This window comes from Saccostrea cucullata, unplaced genomic scaffold, assembly GCF_032062105.1.
Source record: "Saccostrea cucullata isolate Sc308-1 unplaced genomic scaffold, CSIRO_AGI_Scuc_v1 ctg7439, whole genome shotgun sequence".
In the NCBI taxonomy this organism is placed as follows: Eukaryota; Metazoa; Mollusca; class Bivalvia; order Ostreida; family Ostreidae; genus Saccostrea; species Saccostrea cuccullata.
The window spans coordinates 1-21,004 of record NW_026936496.1 but is presented as its reverse complement, the minus strand read 5'-3'; positions in this window follow the sequence as shown (position 1 = coordinate 21,004).

The following is a 21,004-nucleotide window of genomic DNA, read 5'->3' as shown; positions in this document are numbered from 1 at the left end:
AATTTCCATTCTTCAAAATATTTGTAAAATTCATTTAGTGCTCTCTGAAGATCTTTTAAAATTGTAAAATATTTTTTAAAGCTAAATTTTGTTTGCGGCCGATTTGATGTTTTGTTTACTTTTACCTGCTTAGCGTTTGTATTATCTCAAAAACGGTTGAGACTTAAGAAATAAAATACGTGTTTTCGTGAATGTCGCAGAATAACCTCCAAGGTCGAGAAATGTTGTTTGAAATATAAAAGCCGTGACGTTAGTTGAGGCTTTTTATATTTCAAAAAAAAAACATTTGAGGTCAACGTCCTGACTCGAAAAGGCTGACAATAGCTAGTAATACAATTCCGATCTAAGCTTGGCCTTCCCAGCTAACCTTGGACTTGCAATATGGCGTGACATTCTAGTCGCAACGTAATAACCGTCTGAAATATACACAGCTTTTAGCCACTGTTGATATATACAAGGGATAGATATTCGGAAAAATGTCAGCGAGTGTATCGAATAACCAGTAAGATTCTTCGTTTCTTCCGGCAAAGAAGTGGAGCTTAAGTCGCATCGGCGTTGTCAATTTCTTAACCAATGAGAAATATTCGTCTTTTGATTATGTTGCGCCGAGAATGCCACTCCTTACTAAAAGTCCAAGCTACACTGGAAATAATCCTAATTGCTCTTTAAGCAATAAGTCCAGCTAAACAGACAGCAAAAGGTCTTCTGACTGACTCAGGTGACCTGATAAATATGTTTTATTTTACCATGATGCGCAAAGTATTTCACAATAAACACCTCAGTTCCCTCTTGATTTCAAAACTCCATAAAGGAAAATTGTGTTACAAGGAATAAAACTAAAGCTACCCTGGGTTGGAACAATTTGCACTTTTTAAAAGAAAACTCTGTAGTTTTTAAAGCATAAACTTCCCTAACCCAGGTTATACTGTTTAACTTAGGTAGCTATTAAGTTCATCCTTAAAAAACAAGATGTGTTTGTGAAACACTGATGCCCCCGTATGGCAACATAGTGAAGATTTAACTTTTTTAAAATGCAAATTTAATATATTTTACCCAAAGTAGGGTCTCCTAACTGGAAATACAATTCTGAAACATGAAAGCCCTATCACCGTCTGTTCCAAAGTTATGGCCAGATTAAAGTTTTTTCATAAGTACAGAAATCTTCAAGATCAGTGTCAAAAGGTCAAGGTTATTGGTATCCAATGAAAGGTTTTTTTCAAAAAAAACACATGTGTGAAATATGTTAGCCCTAGCCCCGACCATTCAAAAGTTATAGCCAAGGTTAAAAAGATTTTTAAAGTAGGTTTAACTCCAAGATCAAGATCAGAAGGTCAGGTCAAGTTTATTGATACTGAATGAAAGGTTTTGTCACAAGACTTACATATGTGAAGTATGACAGCCCTAAGCCCTGACTCTTCTAAAGTTATTGCCAAGTTTTATGTTTTTTGTAAGTCTCTATCTATAAATCTATAAGGTCAAAAGATCAAGGTTATTGGTATCAATAAAAGGACTTGCCACAAAGAATACATATGTAAAGTATGGAAGCCCTAGCACTAACCGTTCAAAAGTTTTTGCCAATGTAAATGTTTTTTCATAAGTCCGGAAATCTCCAAGGTCAGTGTCAAAAGGTCAATGTAATTGGAATAAAATAAATGTTCTTGCCACAAAAATACATATGTGAAGTATGGCAGCTCTAGTCCTAACCGTTAAAAAGTTATGGCTAAGGTTAAAAATTGTTAAATGTAGGTCAAATTCTCAGCTCAAGGTCAAAGGTCTTGATATCAAATGAAAGGTCTTGTCACAAGAATAAATTTAAAAAAAATAAAGTATGAAAGAACTAGCTTTAACTCTTTACAAGATATGGTCATAATTTGTTTTTTAAATTAGGTCAAACTCCAACGTCAAGGTCAAAGGGTCAACGCTCTTGGTATCCAATGAAGCGTTTTTTTTTTTACAAGAATTACATATGTGAAGTATGAAAGCTCTGGCTTTTACCGTTCAAAAGTTATTGCCAAGGTTAAAGTTTTTTCATTAGTACGTAAATCTCCTAGGTCAAGGTCAAAAGGTCAAAGCTGTTGGTATCCAACAAAAGTTCTTGCCACAAAAAATATATATGTGAATTATAAATGTCCTGGTGTCTACCGTTCAAAAGTTATGGCCAAAGTAAAAAATTGGAATTTTTGTGCAAAAGTGGGTCAAACTCCAAGGTCAAGGCCAAAAGGTTAATTTGGTGGTACCTATAGAAAGATCTTGTCACAAGAAATACACATGTGAAATTTGAAAGTCATAGCTCAACTAAATCAAAAGTTATGGGCAGGGTTAAAGTTTTTGCGGACAAACAGAGACACAGCTAGACAGCTAGACAGACAGACGGACACAACAAAAACTATATACCCCCGAAACTTAGTTTACGGGGGCATAAAAAATAGTGAGGGTGTACTTTAAAAGAGCTAAAGCCAAGAACCATCAATATCTGCCTTTCATTTAAGACAAAGTTAAGTTTGAAATCACAAAGCCTATCATATGTTATTTTGTAGAGCACAATGTCATGGTGCGCTTCATATATTTATGCCCCCGTAAACGAAGTTTTGGGGGTATAAAGTTTTTGTCGTGTCCGTCTGTCCTTCTGTCTCTCTGTCTGACCGTCTGTCCCTCTGTCTGCATGTCTCTATGTCTGTTTGTCTGTTTCTCCGCAAAAACTTTAACCTTGCCCATAACTTTTGATTCAGTTGAGCTATGACTTTCAAATTTCACATGTTTATTTCTTGTGACAAGACCTTTCTTTGGGTACCACCAGATTTGACCTTTTGACCTTGACCTTGGAGTTTGACCATTTTTTACACAAAAATTTGAACTTTTACTTTTGCCATATCTATTGAACAGTAGATAACAGGACATTTAAACTTGACATATATATTTGTTTGTCAAAACCTTGAAAACCTTTCATTGGATACCAACAATTTTACCTTTTGACCTTGACCTGGGGCATTTCTGTACTTATGAAAAAACTTTAATCTTGGCTATGAATTTTGAACGGTACGTGCTAGGGCTTCCATACTTACTATGTAATCCCTATGAAAAGACGTTTTATTGGGTATCAAAAACCTTCATCCTTTGACCTTGACCTTGGAGTTTGACCTACTTTAAAATACAACCTTGATAATTTTTAAGGGTTAGAACTAGGAATTTCATACTTCACATACTTGATTCTTGTGACAAGACCTTTTATTTGATATCAAAAACCTTAACCCTTTGAACATGACCTCAGAGTTTGACCCATTTTTACACAAAAATTCCAAACTTTTCTTTCGGTCCTAATTTTTAAACGGTGAATACTAAGAATTTCGTATTTCAAATATCAATTCTTTTTGGCAAGGTCATTTGAAACCATCAAATTTGACTTTTTGACCTTGAACTTGGAGATTTCCGAACTTACTAAAAAACTTTAACCTTGGCCATAACTTTTGAACGGTGAGAGCTAGGGCTTTCTTACTTTAAATATGTAATCCTTGTGAGAAGACCTTTCATTGGATATCAGCAATTTTGACCCTTTGACTTTGACCTTGGAGTTTTACCTTTTTTTTTTTTTTACAAACTTTAACTTGGCCATAACTTTAGAACAGTAGGGGCTAGAGCTTTCATGTTTCAAATATGTAACCCTTGTGACAAGACCTTTCCTTGGACATCAAGAACCTTGACTCTTTAAACCTTGACCTACTTTTTACAAACTTTAACATTGTCCATTACTTTTGAACGGTAGGGTCGAGCGCTTTCATAGTTCCCATGTGTAATCTTTGAGACAGCAACCTCGACACTTTGACCTTGACCCCGGAGTTTGTCCTACCTTTTAAAATGTTAACCTTGGTCATAAGCCTTGAACAAGTGGTGCTAGGGTTTTATATTCAATATTTGTATTTCTTGTAAAAAGGCCTTACTTTAGGTACCAACATATTTGATCTGCATTTGAGAAAAGTTAACCTTCGCTAAGTTGCCATAAGGGGGCATCAGTGTTTCACAAACACATCTTGTTTTGGGGTTTTTTTTTGGCACACAGGCGATCGTATTTAGCATATGCGCAGGAACAAATATACCTATGAAGTTTAAAACCGCTTAAAAACGCCGACTTTATGTCAGTTATTATGAAAATAGAATGTGGCCACACTCAAATCATCGTCTCAAGCCACGGTCCGGAGTCCGCATAGATAGCTCTCTCTCCTACCCCTGGCTGCTTGATCACAAAAAGTGTCGTAATCTTGAATATTCATGCCTCTTTTGTGACGTCATATTCAGTCAGGGGAAAGTTTTGTTTCCATCGCAATTGAAACTAGATGCTGTCATGAGACAGTTATACCCGCACTAAGGTGTCTGTCTCTAAATACACACTCCTACATATTGGGCTTTCCAAGGAAAAGTCAAAATAATTCTGTAATTTACACAGAACATGTATTCGTCATATTGAGTATGAAATTCTCAAACCCCGTTACTATGTGACCTATGACTCAGAGCCTCTTATATGTATTTTATATGCTTAATTCATTACCAGTTTGAAAAAAAAAACAGAATTGAATCAATGATGTAAAATAAAATTGATAAATGTTTTGCTCATAATAGGAACTTTTTAAATTTACTAATACCCCCCCCCCCGAGACACCACAAACACACGGCACGTACGTTTTTTATGCCCCCCTTCAAAGAAGGGAGGGCATATTGCTTTGCTGCTGTCTGTCGGTATGTCGGTCTGTCGGTCCTTTTAGTTTCCGTTCATTTTCTTCACAACCGTTGCACATACTGAAATGAAATTTGGTACATGTATACAGATATATTAGATAAATATTTAGGTCAAGTTCTGTTTTGGGTACGATGGCACCATTTTTGACAGAGTTATGCCCCTTGGACTTAGAAAAATTCCAATTATTTGCAGTTTCCTTTCATTTTCTTCGAAACCGTTGCAATTATTGAAATGAAATTTGGTATACAGATATATCAGATGAATATCTAGGTCAAGTTCTGTTTTGGGTACAATTGCGCCATTTTTGCCCATTTGGACTTGGAAAAATTCCAATTTAGGGGGAGGGGGCATAAGTGTTTTACAAACATATCTTGTTTAAATAGGCTAGATGTAAAAGTTATATTAAAACATCCTTTGTTAATAATTAATTTAAAATTTGTTCTTGTACTGTACATGATTACATGTAAACACCTTTTTGAAAAAAAATCTTCATCACATTGGGTTGCGACACCCATTATCATATTTTTAGATTAAGCACCACTCGGCACACCTCGGCCGATATTCCCACTTCATCCCATAAGCGATTGAATCATCCAAGGGTTGCCGAATGGGATAGCACACGGTGCAGTTTGGTGTGTATTGAAATAATTAATTTTGTGTTTTAATTTGATTATATTTCATGAAGTTGACAAGACCTATGACAGGCGGAAAGTACAAGTTTAAGTATAGGTTTGAGTAAAATAAACTGAAATGCAAATGATTTGGTTAAAGTTAAAAAAGGGTCAAAGATCATCACATGCCACAGTAGACGAATTTCACATTATGAAGTTATCTCCCGTTGTCGATGTGACATTCAGTTACTGGTGTAGATCAACATTTTTCTCGGGAGGGGGGAGGGGGGGTTCACACCTCAGTCAAAAAAATTCCAGCCCAGATTTTCCTGACAAGCAAAGAAAAAAAACTGAAAACAAATCAACAAAATTAAAAGAATGACAGTGGGGTTGTGGAGTCAATGTTTTCTAAGGGGGAGGACGTCCAAAGTCATTTTTATTTGCTTCGGCATACAGTCTTATTCAAATAACAAAGCAAATTCCAAGGGAGTGGGGGGTGGTGGGTGGTGGTGGTGTTCCATTCTCCCTTGCTACTCTCTGTCCTTGAAATTACAATCGATCTTAAGACTCCAAAATAGTAGATATTTTGTTTCTTGTGTTTATATTATGTATATGTCTGTTTGTCCGCAGAAACTTGAACCTTGCCCATAAGTTTTAAGTGGGATTGGTCATACACATGGCTTCCAAATTTCATAGGTTAATTCCTTGTGACAAGACCTTTTATTTGGGTACCACCAATTTTGACCTCTTGATCTCTTGACATTGAATTTTAACCTTTTTTTACAAGAAAAATACCAAACTTTAAACTTGGCCTAAATTTTGATCAGTACGTGCTAGGGCTTTTATGCTTAACATGTGTATTCATTGTGAACTTTCAACAGGTATATATACGTTTGACCATGACCATAGAGTTTGACCCACTTTAAAAAGAATTAACTTGGCAATTAACTTTTGAACAGGAAATACTAGGGATTTCTTATTTCACGTGTGTATTCCTTGTGACAAGACTTTCTTTTGATACCAACAATTTTAACCCTTTGACCGTGACCTTTGAGTTTGACATACATTTTAAAAACTTTAACCTTCACCACCATATGGGGCATCAGTGTTTCACAAACGCATCTTGTTTCCATTATTTTTAAGTGGTGATGTCTCCATTTGAGGGAAAAATTCCCGAGAGAGAGGTTTTCACAACAAACAAACAAATTACTAAAAAATATATATAAAACATGAACATGTTGGTCATATCTCTTGTTCTCCCTTGAATCAGAAATGATGATAAAATATTTTAAAAATAATTATTGTAAGAGTTGAAAAAGTTGTGCATCTTAAAATTGACTAAGTTGAATGAGCTATAAAAGTTTACTAGCTTTACTTTGCAACTCAAAGCACCTTGATTAACTATTTTCAATCATACTGTTTACTGAAATGTTCAATTTTTTTAACAATTGATACATTACTCATACATTTTCAGCTCCCCCAAAAAATTGCATGAAAAAAAGCTTTTCAAATACTGTAACCATGGTAACCCTTTCAAAATACTCATTTGAGCTTTTCTTGTTTCCTTTTTACATTACGTCTTTCGTCCATCAGTTTGTCTGAAAAGTGTTTACATTTTTAACTTCTTCTCTAGAACCACTGGTCTAATTCTAATATTCAATTTACATAGAAATATGTACATTTGTTTGTCAGTCTGTCCATCTGTCTAAATAAATTAAACCTTGGTCATCACGATCATATCTACTGAATGAGAAGAGACAAGGCATTCACATTAAACATATGTATTTGTATTTACTTGTGACAGTGGCACGATTTTTTTTTCTGTGACCTTGAATTTGACATACTTGCAAAAAAATTACATGTTTTAAATTCATCATTTTGAAAGAGAAAAGTTAGGGCATTCATATTACCGAAAATGCATGCATGTATTTTATTACCTGTGATAAGACCTTTCCAAATAAATCATGACTTTTGACTCTGTGACCTTGACCTTGAACCTTTACCTACTTTTCAAAAATGTAGCATTTGCTTAGAACTTTTGATTGAGAAGAGATATGACTTTCACATTTGACATGTTCATAAATTACTCATAAGAATTCAAGATGTTTCCCAGCATGCGATGAATTTTTTACCTCTTGACGTTGATGTTTCATCTAATTTTCAATATTTCTAACTCTCCTAAAAGATGATTAAGCTCCTGTGTAAAATGTAGGTGGAGTTCAGAGAAGACGGGGCTTTTTGCATAAAAAACGTCATTTTTCGACCCCTGTTTGACCCCCCGGTGCAAAATCAAAATTCCGAAACCTTACTGCACACCAACCATCTCCCAAAAGATGAACAGGCTACTATGTAAAGTGTAGGAGGAGTTCTGGGGAGACGGGGCTTTTTGCAAAAAAAACCCCGTCATTTTTCGACCTCCTTTTGACCCCCCGCGCAAAATCAAAATTCCGAAACCTTACTGCACACCTACATGACACCACCAACCATCTCCCAAAAGATGATAAGGCTACTGTGTTAAATATAGGAGGAGTTCATTGAAGAAAAGTGTGACAGACGGACGGACATGAGTAACAACAATATACCCGAACTTTCTTTAGAAAGTGCGGGTATAATCAACAACTGACGTCAACAGTATACAAGAAATGATCTCTATACTGCAATTGGATATTGAAAGGTCGCGATAAAGTTTATCATCCGACTATGCTTTACTGGCATTGGTCAATATTTTAATGAGCTACGAAGAATTCTCTCCTCGTTCAACCACATCCGGAACACGTCGGGCCTTTCACAGAAAATTTTCTTTGAAAGGCCTGAGGTGTTCCGGATGGTTCAACCACGGCCAGAATGGGAGAGGATCGTACATTTTGGCCGTGGTTTGCGACGATGCACTCAAGTACATGTACCCTTTCCAAACTTTGCATGTATAAATATATTACATATATGCACCTTTATGCAAAATATCTTAGAGGTGCACGCGTGTGGCCAATATGAATTTTACATTTATTGAACGTTGAGCTTACAGAAATTGAAGCTAGGTACTCCATTATAATAGTAATTATGAGTTCATATGCGTAAATTAATTAGTTATTAGTATATCAAAATTATTCTAAGGTCAAAATAATTTGATAATTAGAAAAAAAGTAACTTGAGAATTGATTTGTGAATAGTTTCCAATTTGTTGCCAGCACTAGATATTGAACGTTATACCTTGTTTCGAATCTTTTTATAAATAAACATTTTAAAAAATGCCAAATCCGAAGCTGATATCTAATATATACATGTATAACGTTACATAAAAAGTAAATATCTTGGTTTGTTTACTCAATCTTATTTACAGTAAGTGTTACATGTAGTAATGTAACAGACTTTAGACTCGTGATTATGTGTCAAATAACAACAAGGCTGTTGGTTCGGTTTGAACAAGACGGGTTTATTTATTAGGATGGATGGAATCAATATAAGAAAATCAAAACCCTGTAATGAAATAACAAATTATGAATATTTAGCATAAAAACTATAAAGCTATTAATCAATATAAATGTAAATATGAAAATTACACAATAAAATCTCCCACAGCTTTAATCAATGAATATTTATTATAATAAAAAACTTTACAATAATCATCATTTCAATGTATATGTACATTATAAATTATTGTTCGGCGTAAAATCAATATTAACATGATCATGCATACCCTTCAATGGGAATGGGTAATATACTGTACAACAGCATATAAGCTGCATACACAAGGCAGCTATAGGATAATATCTCAATATCTACAAATCTACAAATCCACAATAAACAACTTTGTAGATTTTTACACTAATCGTAAAATAAAGTTTACTTTAAAAATATGAACAAGTGAAACAGCAATGAATTTACTATTTACACATAGATTTTAAGCACCGCCTTCAAAAATACCTGGGGCTCGTAACATAAAGCTTGCTAAGTTTTTGACTTAAGTAGGGTCGTAAGTACGTTTTAAGCACATCCTAGGACCTGTTTAAGTACAACTTAAGTACGTCTTAAACCGTAACATATTTGCGAACTAAGCTAGGTCCCAGCTAAGTCAAACTCATGTTAAAAATATTACCTATCGGTTTTAGTTATGTTAGATTAGATTTTGTATTAAAATTATAATTCTGTTATAAATTATTCGGAATGTTTGGAAACAACTACCGCACGGTCAGAAAGTAGCGATTTGTGGTTCATTGTAAATGTATGACTATAATTGTTTTATCGGGACCCGTTTTATCACTTGAGATGTTTTCAGTTTACATTTTGTAACTCTTTTGTTTTGACAAATGTTCAGTTATCCTGTTATCATCTCAGAAAAGACAAGATAACCGACTGTTTCTCTACTTGAAATTGAAACTCTGAAAAGTCCAATACATTTTGAACCCCCTCCCCCCCCCCCTATGTATAAGGCCATGCATGTCAGAAGAAAATACACATGTACTGCATAATTTTTATTGTATCCTCATTTGCAATTTAATCAAGGATGCAGAAAAAAAATCGTTTGATATTTTTTCATATGTCTCCACTTATCAACAATTTTCTCTGTCTCTCTCTCTCGAACTGTAGTGAATCCTGTCTAAATCCGCGCTTTTATTTAAGGAATAACTGTCTTTTTTTTCGATTTCATGAAGTGATCAATCGATTGGCTTGCGTGATAATTTGCATAAACGCCGAAGGCGTTTATGCATAAAATTATCACGCAAGCTAATCGATTGATCATCTTCATGAAATTGAAAAATCTGACAGTTATTCCTTATATTTACATAATTTGATTCCGCCAATCCACGTGCTCCAAGCACTGCTTCTGTCTAGCTGTTTGTCCTGAACTGCACGTGATTTTTTTTTTTGGAACCGCGCCAATTCATTGATGTGGAAATTAAGTACATTTGTAATTGGTAATTTTATCTCGGACAAAAACATTGGAAATGTAAATACGAGGGGTGATCAAAAAGTTCGCAAACTAATTGAATAAATTCCATACAAGAAACAATATTTGATTTTAATTTGATTATACTTTAAATTAATCCTCCCCGATTTTAATGCACATCAACCACCGTTCTACGCATGCGCAAATCACGTGATATTGGCGGTCACGTGACCCCCTCCGTAGCGTTCTGTCACAAAAGTTAAAAGATTTTTCCGAGTTTAAGATTTCTTTCCATGTGAGTTAATTTTTATGACAAGAACGGTTAATTTGTCAGAAATGGTCATATCTCGGCAACAGAATGGGTGGATAATAACATCCTTTCCAAAAATAAGCATGGCGACCATTAAAACACAAATCTTCTGTCTCAGGAGAGACCTTTATTCAAGGTGGATAGAGAATGGGTGCATCCTTTTTATCATATCTAATATGTTTAAAATCTAAAGTAAACGATATCTTAGGTATTTAATACTTATATCATTGTTCAAATATTCAACTATTTTTCAAAGTGCTAATTGGAAGTCTTTGATAGCAAATTGCTTAATTAAAAATACATATCTTTTCAAACTTGCTTTCACTGGGCAAGATGACAAGTATCATTTTTAACCATCAGCCTTCCTTCACTAAAACGATTAATCCAATCATTAATTGAAATTATAGGAACTCATTTTTCTCAGTAAACTGTGTACAAATTATTATATGATACTGTAGATTTCTAAGGTATTACAATAGATTGTACAGTCGTTTGTTGAACAAGTTCGACTGAGACAACCATTTTTCGTCACAAGTTACCTAAATAGTGACGTCATTTTCACATTGTGACGTCACAAACAAGGAGAGAAACTTTATTCAGCATATGCTATTTATAGACCTTGTGTATGGCCATGTGTGTACCGAATTCTACCACGATTATTGAAAACTTCAAAGGAAACCGCCGGACATTATTCTCCAATAAATCACGAACGTCATCAAAAAATTATCAGATCAGAAACACGTATCAAATCTAAACAATTCAAATGCATGTTTGGCTGTAGAATGAAATAATTGTTTAGACCGCATCGATGTGTCGTCTTTTGCAGTATAAACACTGTAAATTGCATCAAGTTGCTGATGAATGTCGGTTTTTATAGCTAAGCGGGGCTATTCCACGGACCTCCCTACACATTAAACAACGTGATTTTAGTAAAACAGGAACATGATTTTGTTATTGTATATTCATTCTAACTGATCAATACATATTACGAACAAATTTATAATCCAAAAAGCTATTTTTAATGTAATGAAAGCTCAAATCGTCTGCATTCTGTACACAGGTAAGCAAACAAATTTTACCTCTGATGTTGAATGGAACAGCGAAATCGAGACATGGTGACCTAATTCGTTTCTCTATAGAGGAAACGATCAGCCGTATTTATCGATCTTTGCAGAATAGAAATAACGTCCTTGTTGTCGTGAATGATGCAGAATAACCTCCTCGGTCTCGAAATGTTGTTTGAAATATAAAAGCCTCGGCTTACGCCTCGGCTTTTATCTTTCAAACAACATTTCTCGACCTCGGAGGTTATTCTGCAACATTCACGAAAACGCGGACTTTATTTCTTAATTTCATTCTAATCTGAATTGTGGTTTTGTAGATATAGAGATTGTTTGCGAACTTTTTGATCACCCCTCGTATTCTACTTTACAGATACTTTTTATTACTGTTTTGGTCATCATCCTCATTTTTTTCTGTTTTTAAATTATTTCAACTCATATTTTCAAAGACATACAGATCCATGGTTTATTACTGTGTTCAAATTATTTCTATAACCGAGGTCCCATTAATTTCAGATGTATCCCTAAAATTAAATTTTGTATTAACATAGGTATGCTGTGTTGAGAGTAATATTGGAATCAGTGATCACCCCCCCCCCCCCCTCCTAACGAAAAACTAAATTATTAAATCAGCGTCAAATAGAGATAGTTATTCTCTTTAATGCATAATATGAATAGTTTTAACATCGAAAATCAACGTTGAATAGTTCTAGATATGTGTATATGTATAAGAAAGTTAAGATATACTTAAGTCACCTCTACCGGTCGCCTAAGTTTTGCTAAGATTGCGTCCTACTTAAGCACGGTCTTAGACTTTAGTAGCCTTTATGTTACGACCCCCTGGTCTGGGTAGCCCTATCAATCAAGTGTGGGAAGGTCCAGGGGTTAATCTAGGGCATATTTATACCAATATTCGGTGATTTTCGAATATATATAATATATTTTCAATAATATTTGAATTTATAGTAAGATATCATAATGATTTCTTTAAATGGGTAGGGGTGTTTTCAAACAGTAAAAAATAAATTAAATATATAATTGAAAAAAACTTTAACTACTAATCTTAAAATTTTCTCAAAATCCCCAACACAGGTAAAGTTTGACATCTGAGAATTTGTGTATTAAATCACTTTCTGTGTATACAGATTAGCATACAAACGACCACAGGTAGACTGCTAGCCCCAAGTTATTCACACCTGTACAGAATAAGCCCCTCCCTCATCTGGAATTTTCCATCCGGTAAAAAAATCTCTGACTTTAAGTGCAAAAATTACAGATTTCACATTTAATAAAATTAGAATCTTATTACTCATATATTAGTATGAAAGAATTACTTACAATGCAGTGAAAATGTATTGTCTCAATGCCATGTCTGATTTCTAAAACAAGTAAACTATATAAAAACATGAGTCTGTCACAGTAAACGGATAAAGTTCTGATGTCTATGAATAGAAACCCTGCGGAAGTGATGTGAAAGTGTTACTTGGGGATAACAATTATTAAAAGTAAATAATTTGATTTTAAGCTTTTATTTTCATTCCATTTAATTTCAATTCTACAGTGAACGCGAATTGGGACATATATTTTTGTTACTTAGAATGTCCCTCCACTAAAAAAAATTTTCTTTGTTCGGACAAATTAGACATTCATACGAACAAATTAGAATTTCGTTCGGACAAAATAGAATTCCATTCGGCGAATTTGAAATTCCTTCGGAGGCATTAGAAATTCAATCGGACAAATTAGAACTTCGTTCTGACAAATTAGTTATTTGTTCGGACGAGTTTGATATTCGTTCGGACGAATTAATATTTGTTCGGATGAATAAGATATTCGTTCGGACTAATTAGATATTTATTCGGACGAATGAGAAATTCGTTCGGACGAATGAGAAATTCGTTCGGCCGAATTAGCTATTTGTTCGGACAAATTATATATTTGTTCATCGCTGTTTAATACATAAATAGCTCTTTGGACCCTGACAAACACACGTTGTAACAAGGCATGTGCTATTGAAGTCGGATATTGTCGATTTCAAATATTCGGAAATGATGGTACTTAATTGACTGCCATCACGAGAAAAGGGCCCTTAAGGTCAAATTTTCATAAAATGACTTTTTGGTAAATTTTGATTGCCGGACTCTTTCTGAATGCAAATATACCTAAATTTTGTAAATATCTCACTTTTTCACTATTTTACAAGCATTTTAGTAAAGCAAACCAAAACAACTTTGACGTTACTCACTGAAACGTAATGACGTCAACTGCATCTTATTCAATTTCCAAAAATTCTTAAAATAACGCTGTTCAAATAACCTCAATCATTTTAAGAATTATAAACTTGAGAAAATATTCATCTTTTTTTCTTCCAGGCGACTTGTATGTGACTATTTCTAAAGGATTTCGTATGTACAGGTGTAATTACTATTTTCATACTATTTTAGAGCAGATCTAATAATATCGAAAAGGGTTGTGTGTGGGTCTAGACAATAAATATAGGAACGGTTTTTAATATTTCAGTAGGAACAAAGATAATACTTGTTTAAATCCATACAAATTATTCTTTTGCTATAACATAATCTAACTCAATTTATAATATATATAAAGCACTTATAACACTTAAACATTTAAAGAAATAGAGAGAGAGAGAATCCCAGAAGACACGCAAAACGGGGCATCCCCTCGCAAAAAAGCACTTCGATCCCGATATTAAAAAGAAAATAATTTTCTTATCATTCATCAAAATTCATCATTCACTCACCATCACACACACACACACATATTTTATTCCTATAACGATAGGATCAGAACACCATATATTTTCTGTATCACCGAAAATCAGAAATAAATGTAGATATACGCCAATTTAAGATATATAAACTTGTTAAAAATGTATATTCCGTTTATAAAAAAAAAGTTATGTGTGCATGAATTGAATTCATGTATGCTACTTCCATGCAAGCGGATTTTTTTTAAAGTTTACTTTTTTAAGAATATTTTGTTTAAAGCACTTAGCTTCAATTGTTTATAAAAATCATTTCTTCGCCTGTCCTAGTTGTGGAGTAAAAACATTATAAAGAGGCAAGTGATATCAAAGGATTGTCTCATGAATGGTTTATATACCGTACCTTTAATTTGAAACTTTCTTTGAACTTATACCTAGAAATGAAACTTTTAACTTTTTTTTTTGAGTAAATCGCAATTAAAATCAGTCACAAATGTTTCTGCACATTCACCTTTTAATAAAAAAAAATTGAGGCACCTTTACCCTGTTTAACTTGATATAACATTTGTATTTTTTTTTTACAAGGACCGCTACCACATGTATGATCTCAAAAAAAAAATGATTTAGGTATATTGTATATTTGATAAGAGATGGTTAATTGCGCTGTTCTTGTCTCTTTTTTAATACGTGCACGCTAAACGGTGTTTTAATTTTCTGTGCGAAATTATGGTTCTATTACAATTTTGAAGAAATCTATTTGAAACTGAATGAATATATTTGCAATAAAGGAAGGCTCGTAGGAAGCCATTTCAGTTGTGTGTGTGGGGGGGGAGGGGTAGCAGCTATATTTTTAAGTTGTGGTCACTTTCAACTATATACATAACATTTCTTGACAAGCAAAAAAAGTTTTTACGGCCAGGAAAGGTCATCTATTCATCTTTCTCCGTTACATTGGCTAATATGACACCTAATATATGCTTTTCCCATGTTGATGCGATTGTCTTAAACAATAATGAAATATTACGTCCGACACACGTTTATATTTGCATATCCACTGCTCTCTCCCACTATGAACATGTAGCCATTAACTGCGTTCATAGGACTATAAACGCAACTGCTTCCACTATGACTGCAGGTGCTCTATCTCACTCGTGTAGAACAAGCTCTACTACACTTATATATTGTGTTGAGAAGTATATATATGAAATGTTTCGTAAAAGGACTAAATATAAGTTTTTAATTATATTTTTTAGAAAAAAAGGAATTCAAAACAATTTGAAATTGCCGTTTGATATCTTTAAAAATTTAATTTTGGTCAAAGTATTTAATTGTAAAATAAAACTTTTAAAAAATTGAATAGAACTCCATATTTTTATTTTTTCGTATCATGCATACTTGTACAAAGAACGATAACTCTTCAAACTTGGGTAATAACATTCAAAAAGAGAAAATTTCTTTAACTAGTAGATCTATCACTGTGTAGAAACGGACTAGGGTAAAGTGCGTTACCCTAGTCCAATTTTAACAACAAAATTTATAATATAAGTCTGTATAACGCTGAAACGTAGTGCAGAATAATCGAAGCGTATTTGCTTATCGCCATCTTGGACTAGGGTAACGCACTTTACCCTAGTCCGTTTCTACACAGTGTCTATATCTATTTCAAGAAAAAATAAATAGAAAAAGTACCAAAAAAATCACAGAAAAGCATACTGGAGTAATAATCATAATAAAAGCATTCTCATTTTTGTCATAGTGTTAAATTATTGATTTTTGTCAGAGGATTTCAATAACGTTGATCGATGACGTCACAACTGCATCAAAACAAAAATTAAGAGAATGTGATGACGGCGCTGCTTGTATCCAGATAACTGTGTTTGAGAGGGAAATACTTTATAAATTGTGATTTATTAGAGAAAAGGAGTATTGATCAGGTGTATTGATTTTAAAGCCGTATGGTTTTCTTTACTGAAGACAGAAGAAGCTGCGTCCTTATGTAAGTCAGGATTTCCTCTGATATTCTTGTCAACATCAAAGAATGCAAATATAAGTAATAAAAAACGATTATTTAGTGAACATGGCGTAATGAATAGCAATAGCTCTGCTGGCATATTTTCCATGATGCGCTAGCGCGCATCATGGAATATGCCAGCAGAGCAATTGCTATTCATAACGCCATGTTCACTAAATAACGTTGTTTATTTCTTAAATGTTTTTTGTATGACGCGACGCGATTAAGTAAAAATCTACCGCTCTAATCCATTTTTTCTTATGTATTAGATCAAAGCATACTACTTTCTCGATATATCGAAATTAAAAAAAAAATATATATATGACTCGATTTCGCCTCCACCCCCCCCCCCCCCCACAACTCAGTGACGTATCATTTGAAAAGAGGGTGGGGGACAGCCAGAATAGAAATTCAATTTACCATAAAAAACTTGTCAACCTAAAAGTGGGGATTGTCCAAACTCGAATCCTATTTCGCCGTTGGGGGGGTGATTAGGTTCAGACTTCTTGTAGTATCAATTTTTCTTAATCAAATATAATACACTGCCTTTTGGCCTATTGTGGACTAATTTGACTATGCTGCAACAAAAAGTGGGGGGGGACCGGACTTTCAGTGTAGCCCCCCTCCCCGATGCTACTTGCGGCTTGCGTGCGACTGAAATATAGACAGTATTTTTCTTTCAATGCAGAAATATTTGAGTTTGTTTATTAATTCCTTTCCTTAGAGTCATTATAAGATTATGATATAAACTTCAGAATTTCGATTTCAACGTTAATTTAATAAATGTTGAGATATGCGGGGGGTATTTAGATACATGTACATGTATTAGAGTTGAAGATTTTAACGTAAAACGAGATGCACGCATATTTACTTCATATCATAAATTCAGTAGGCAGTGAAATATATTTCACGCTCATTAAAGTTTTGCACGAACTTCCTTTTTCCCGCATTGAACATCACCAGTGCATAAATCTATTCTTTCATCATTCTAGAATTAAGACTTCTTTGTTGTCTAAGGTTTGAAGTGGTATATGATTTTAAACATTATCATTACTTTTGGAAATTACACCCATAACCACTTATCACTTATACTTTTTACTCTATCAGTGATTCTTAAAAGATGTCGCCATATCTGACATTAGCCGGTAATTCATACGTCTTTACGCTAGCTGCAGAACTGTAGCTCTCCGAAGAAAATATTTTGACAGAGAAGTACTGTGCCACCCATTGAAAAAACTATATATCCTATCGCGATTGAGGTTAGAATTTGGAAGAATTAATACAGAAATAAGCGCAACTTTTGTGCGCAATAAATATACAGCATTTACCATGAGTGGCACTGTAGCTCTCTGGTCTGTCGTTTTTTTTTTCCCCGAAAAGCTACACTTCTTCAGCTACATCTTTTCGCTTAATTTATAGTGTTTTTTTTTCTGGTTTATAAATATCCTCCTTCATAATATCACTAACGATGTAATATTATTAATTTCTTCAGAATTGCGAATGTTTTTGGGGAAAAGTCTTTAAAAATTGAAGCTGTATTTAATTCCTAAACATATTGCAATTCAGTTTCAAGTGGGATTTAATTCATTCATTTCATCGGAACGGAATTTAAGAAAATTGAAACATGTATTTATTGGATCATTTTAAATTAGTTTTTGAAACAAAATTTTCATGGCATCCCCATCCTCCGTATTTTTTTCTTTTTTTTCCCTTATTCCCCTATACTGTTGATTTAATATAGAATTATTAACTGTTGATGTAGAACATTTAATTGGATCTCAAATGTTACCAGAATATATATATGCAATCAAAGAGAGATTATGTTTTTTATCTTGAACTTTAATCGGTTGTCTTGTTATTCGGACATTTTTTTTGGCTTGTCTACTAAGTTCACAGAGGGCTGGCTATCGGGGTACATCAGTATGATACACTATGGATTAAAATGACTAAAATCATTTTATATCATGGTATGTATTTTTTCAGAAAAAAAGAAGCGCTTATAAGAACGGTAATACTATAAGTGCAGACCTCTCGCTCGCTCTTTCTCTCTCTCTCTCTCTCTGAGAAAGAGTACAGTGACATGTGTATGGAATATACCTTTTAATATGAAGACTTCTTAACATGAAATCAAATTTAAGCATTTGGAAATTTCTCAACAACAAATAAGCAGCATCTTTAATTTAGTCAAAAACAGACATCGTTTTAATCGCTGTTCCTTATAGCAATGTGCATGTCCAATGTCGCGTATATCAACATCAAGTTAAATACTTAAACAGAATATTATAAATAAATTCACGTATTAAATAGTAATAATATCACACTATATACCTATTTAAAAAATGTTCGCATCAATTTTCAAATTTTTGTTACACTTTAAAATCCAATTTTATTTCTAAATCACGAAACGCAGTTGACAATTTTTTTTTTACTTCCGTGTTTACAATATCGCAACTTTGACGTCGTTTTCTAAGCATTGTGACGTCAAAAGATAAGGGCCCTTTTCTCATGACGGCAGTCAATTATAAAATATCTATATTATAGGCCTAAAGTCTGCCATTCTGAGAGTATTTTTTCTTAGAGCCCACTAGTTCAAAGGGTTCGTTACTTCTAATCAAACATCTTTTCACTTCAATCCCTGACACACTTATAAGATTAGTCATAAACATCATATGTTTTTACCAGACCACCTTTTGCTGGTGTGTTAAAATGTTGACGCTGGGGTGCCGGTGGTCAGTTACCACTTCTGTGAAAAAAATGTAGATCCACTCCTCAAGTTTGTATTCCTACTGTATTATATCAAATAAATATCGGACTCGAAATATCGAGCCTCTTATCCCAAGGATACTGAAATTAAAAAAAGGCGGGGGGGGGGGGGGTTCTAGCTATGACATTTGTAGCTTTGTTTCTATACCGCTGTCCCCAGATTTAAGTATTTGTGATATAGGAACAAAAGGAGGGGGTCTCATAAATCCATTTTCAATTTTCTTCTTAGATCGTTAAAAACTGCAAGTTATTTAGTATCTGTATTAATTTTTTTTTAATTTAAATATCATGAAAGGGCATGAATTTATGTAATAAAAAAATCTAAAACATACACTCAGGTAATATTGACTAAATTAACTACCACTACCCTTTCTCTGGAAAAAAATAATTAATTGATGAATGCGTTTCCAGAAAGTGCAGTAAAATTTAAAAGTATAAACATACTATAATTTAAATGTAAATAAAGCTTCTCAATGATTGAGACAACTGATTGTTTTTTAAATGGGGTGGGGGGTATTACTTGAAAATATTCGGACATTCATTCATTCATGATTTATCATCCCCATGAAAGGATGGGCTTCAGAATGTCCCTTACTAGTGAGTCATTAGCATATCAAACCTTCGAACTGGTACTGTAAAATCGCATAAAGAAAATTAAGAATTGTGTGCAAGTGAAATTCATAATTTTGTTCGACTACCTCTCCAATGGGTGGGGGGCTATAATTACGCTCTGTAACGCTATGGACTAGGGAATATACCAGAATAAACGGGTGATCTCGTCATTAAATGCGATTGGAAATTCGACGGCTCCCAAGTCATAGAAACAACCCTGGAATCAATACGAACAGGTCCATTTTTGTGAAGTTTTCTTAATTCACAAACAGGAATACTAGTATTTAAACTCATTGAGGACATTTTTTCATCATATACATCATATATGTACCAGGAATGTATTTCAAAAATCATTCACATGTGATAATTAATAAATGCGGGGTAGTGAATTTGTAAATAGATAGGATAATAAAGTAATCAATATTAAAACGACATAATCTTCAAAATATTTATTGATGATATCGTTCATGAAAGATGCGAATCGTATATTAATCGCGGTGTCCTGACATTTATTCCCATTATCACTCATTCGTCCGAATAAATTTCTAATTCGTCCGAATAAATATTTTATTTTTCCGAACGGATTTCTTATTTGTCCGAACAAATATTTAATTCATCCGAACGAATAACTAAATTTGTCCGAACAAATATCTAATTCGTCCGAACAAATAAGTAATTTGTCCGAACAAATATCTAATTCGTCCGAACAAATCACTTGGTTTTGAACATATTTTATTGACGAATCAAATGGATTGGAAACAAGTTCTTACAACTTACTAGTTCCTCTCCATAAATATAACAATATGTCATGCAAATAATACATTAAAATATAGTATTTATAATAATTTTCAAGTGATGCAAGTTAATTAATAACATTAATCAATTTTAAATCTACATGTTTCAGTAATAAATCTATGTACAGCAGCAAAAATATTAATATTAGTTGATACAGGCAAATCTATATCACCCCATAATAACAGGTTAGTGTCAACTGTAACTAATTCTTCAAGCATAAATAGGTGGTTAAAAAGATTGTTTCTAGCATTTGCATACTTTATACAGAAGGGACAGCAAAATAAAAAGGTACTGTGTTTCACCGTACCTTTTCCGGGTTTCAATTCAGAGTTTAATTTGATTCATAACAGCCTCAGTTATAAGAATAAGAAGAAACAAATCAACAATATCTTCTTCAAAAATTTATTCACACTTAGAAAAGTATTTCAACAAAAAAATGAACAATGGAGTAACATTCCTCTATAAATATACATACATGTACAATTTGAGTGTGACAAAAACT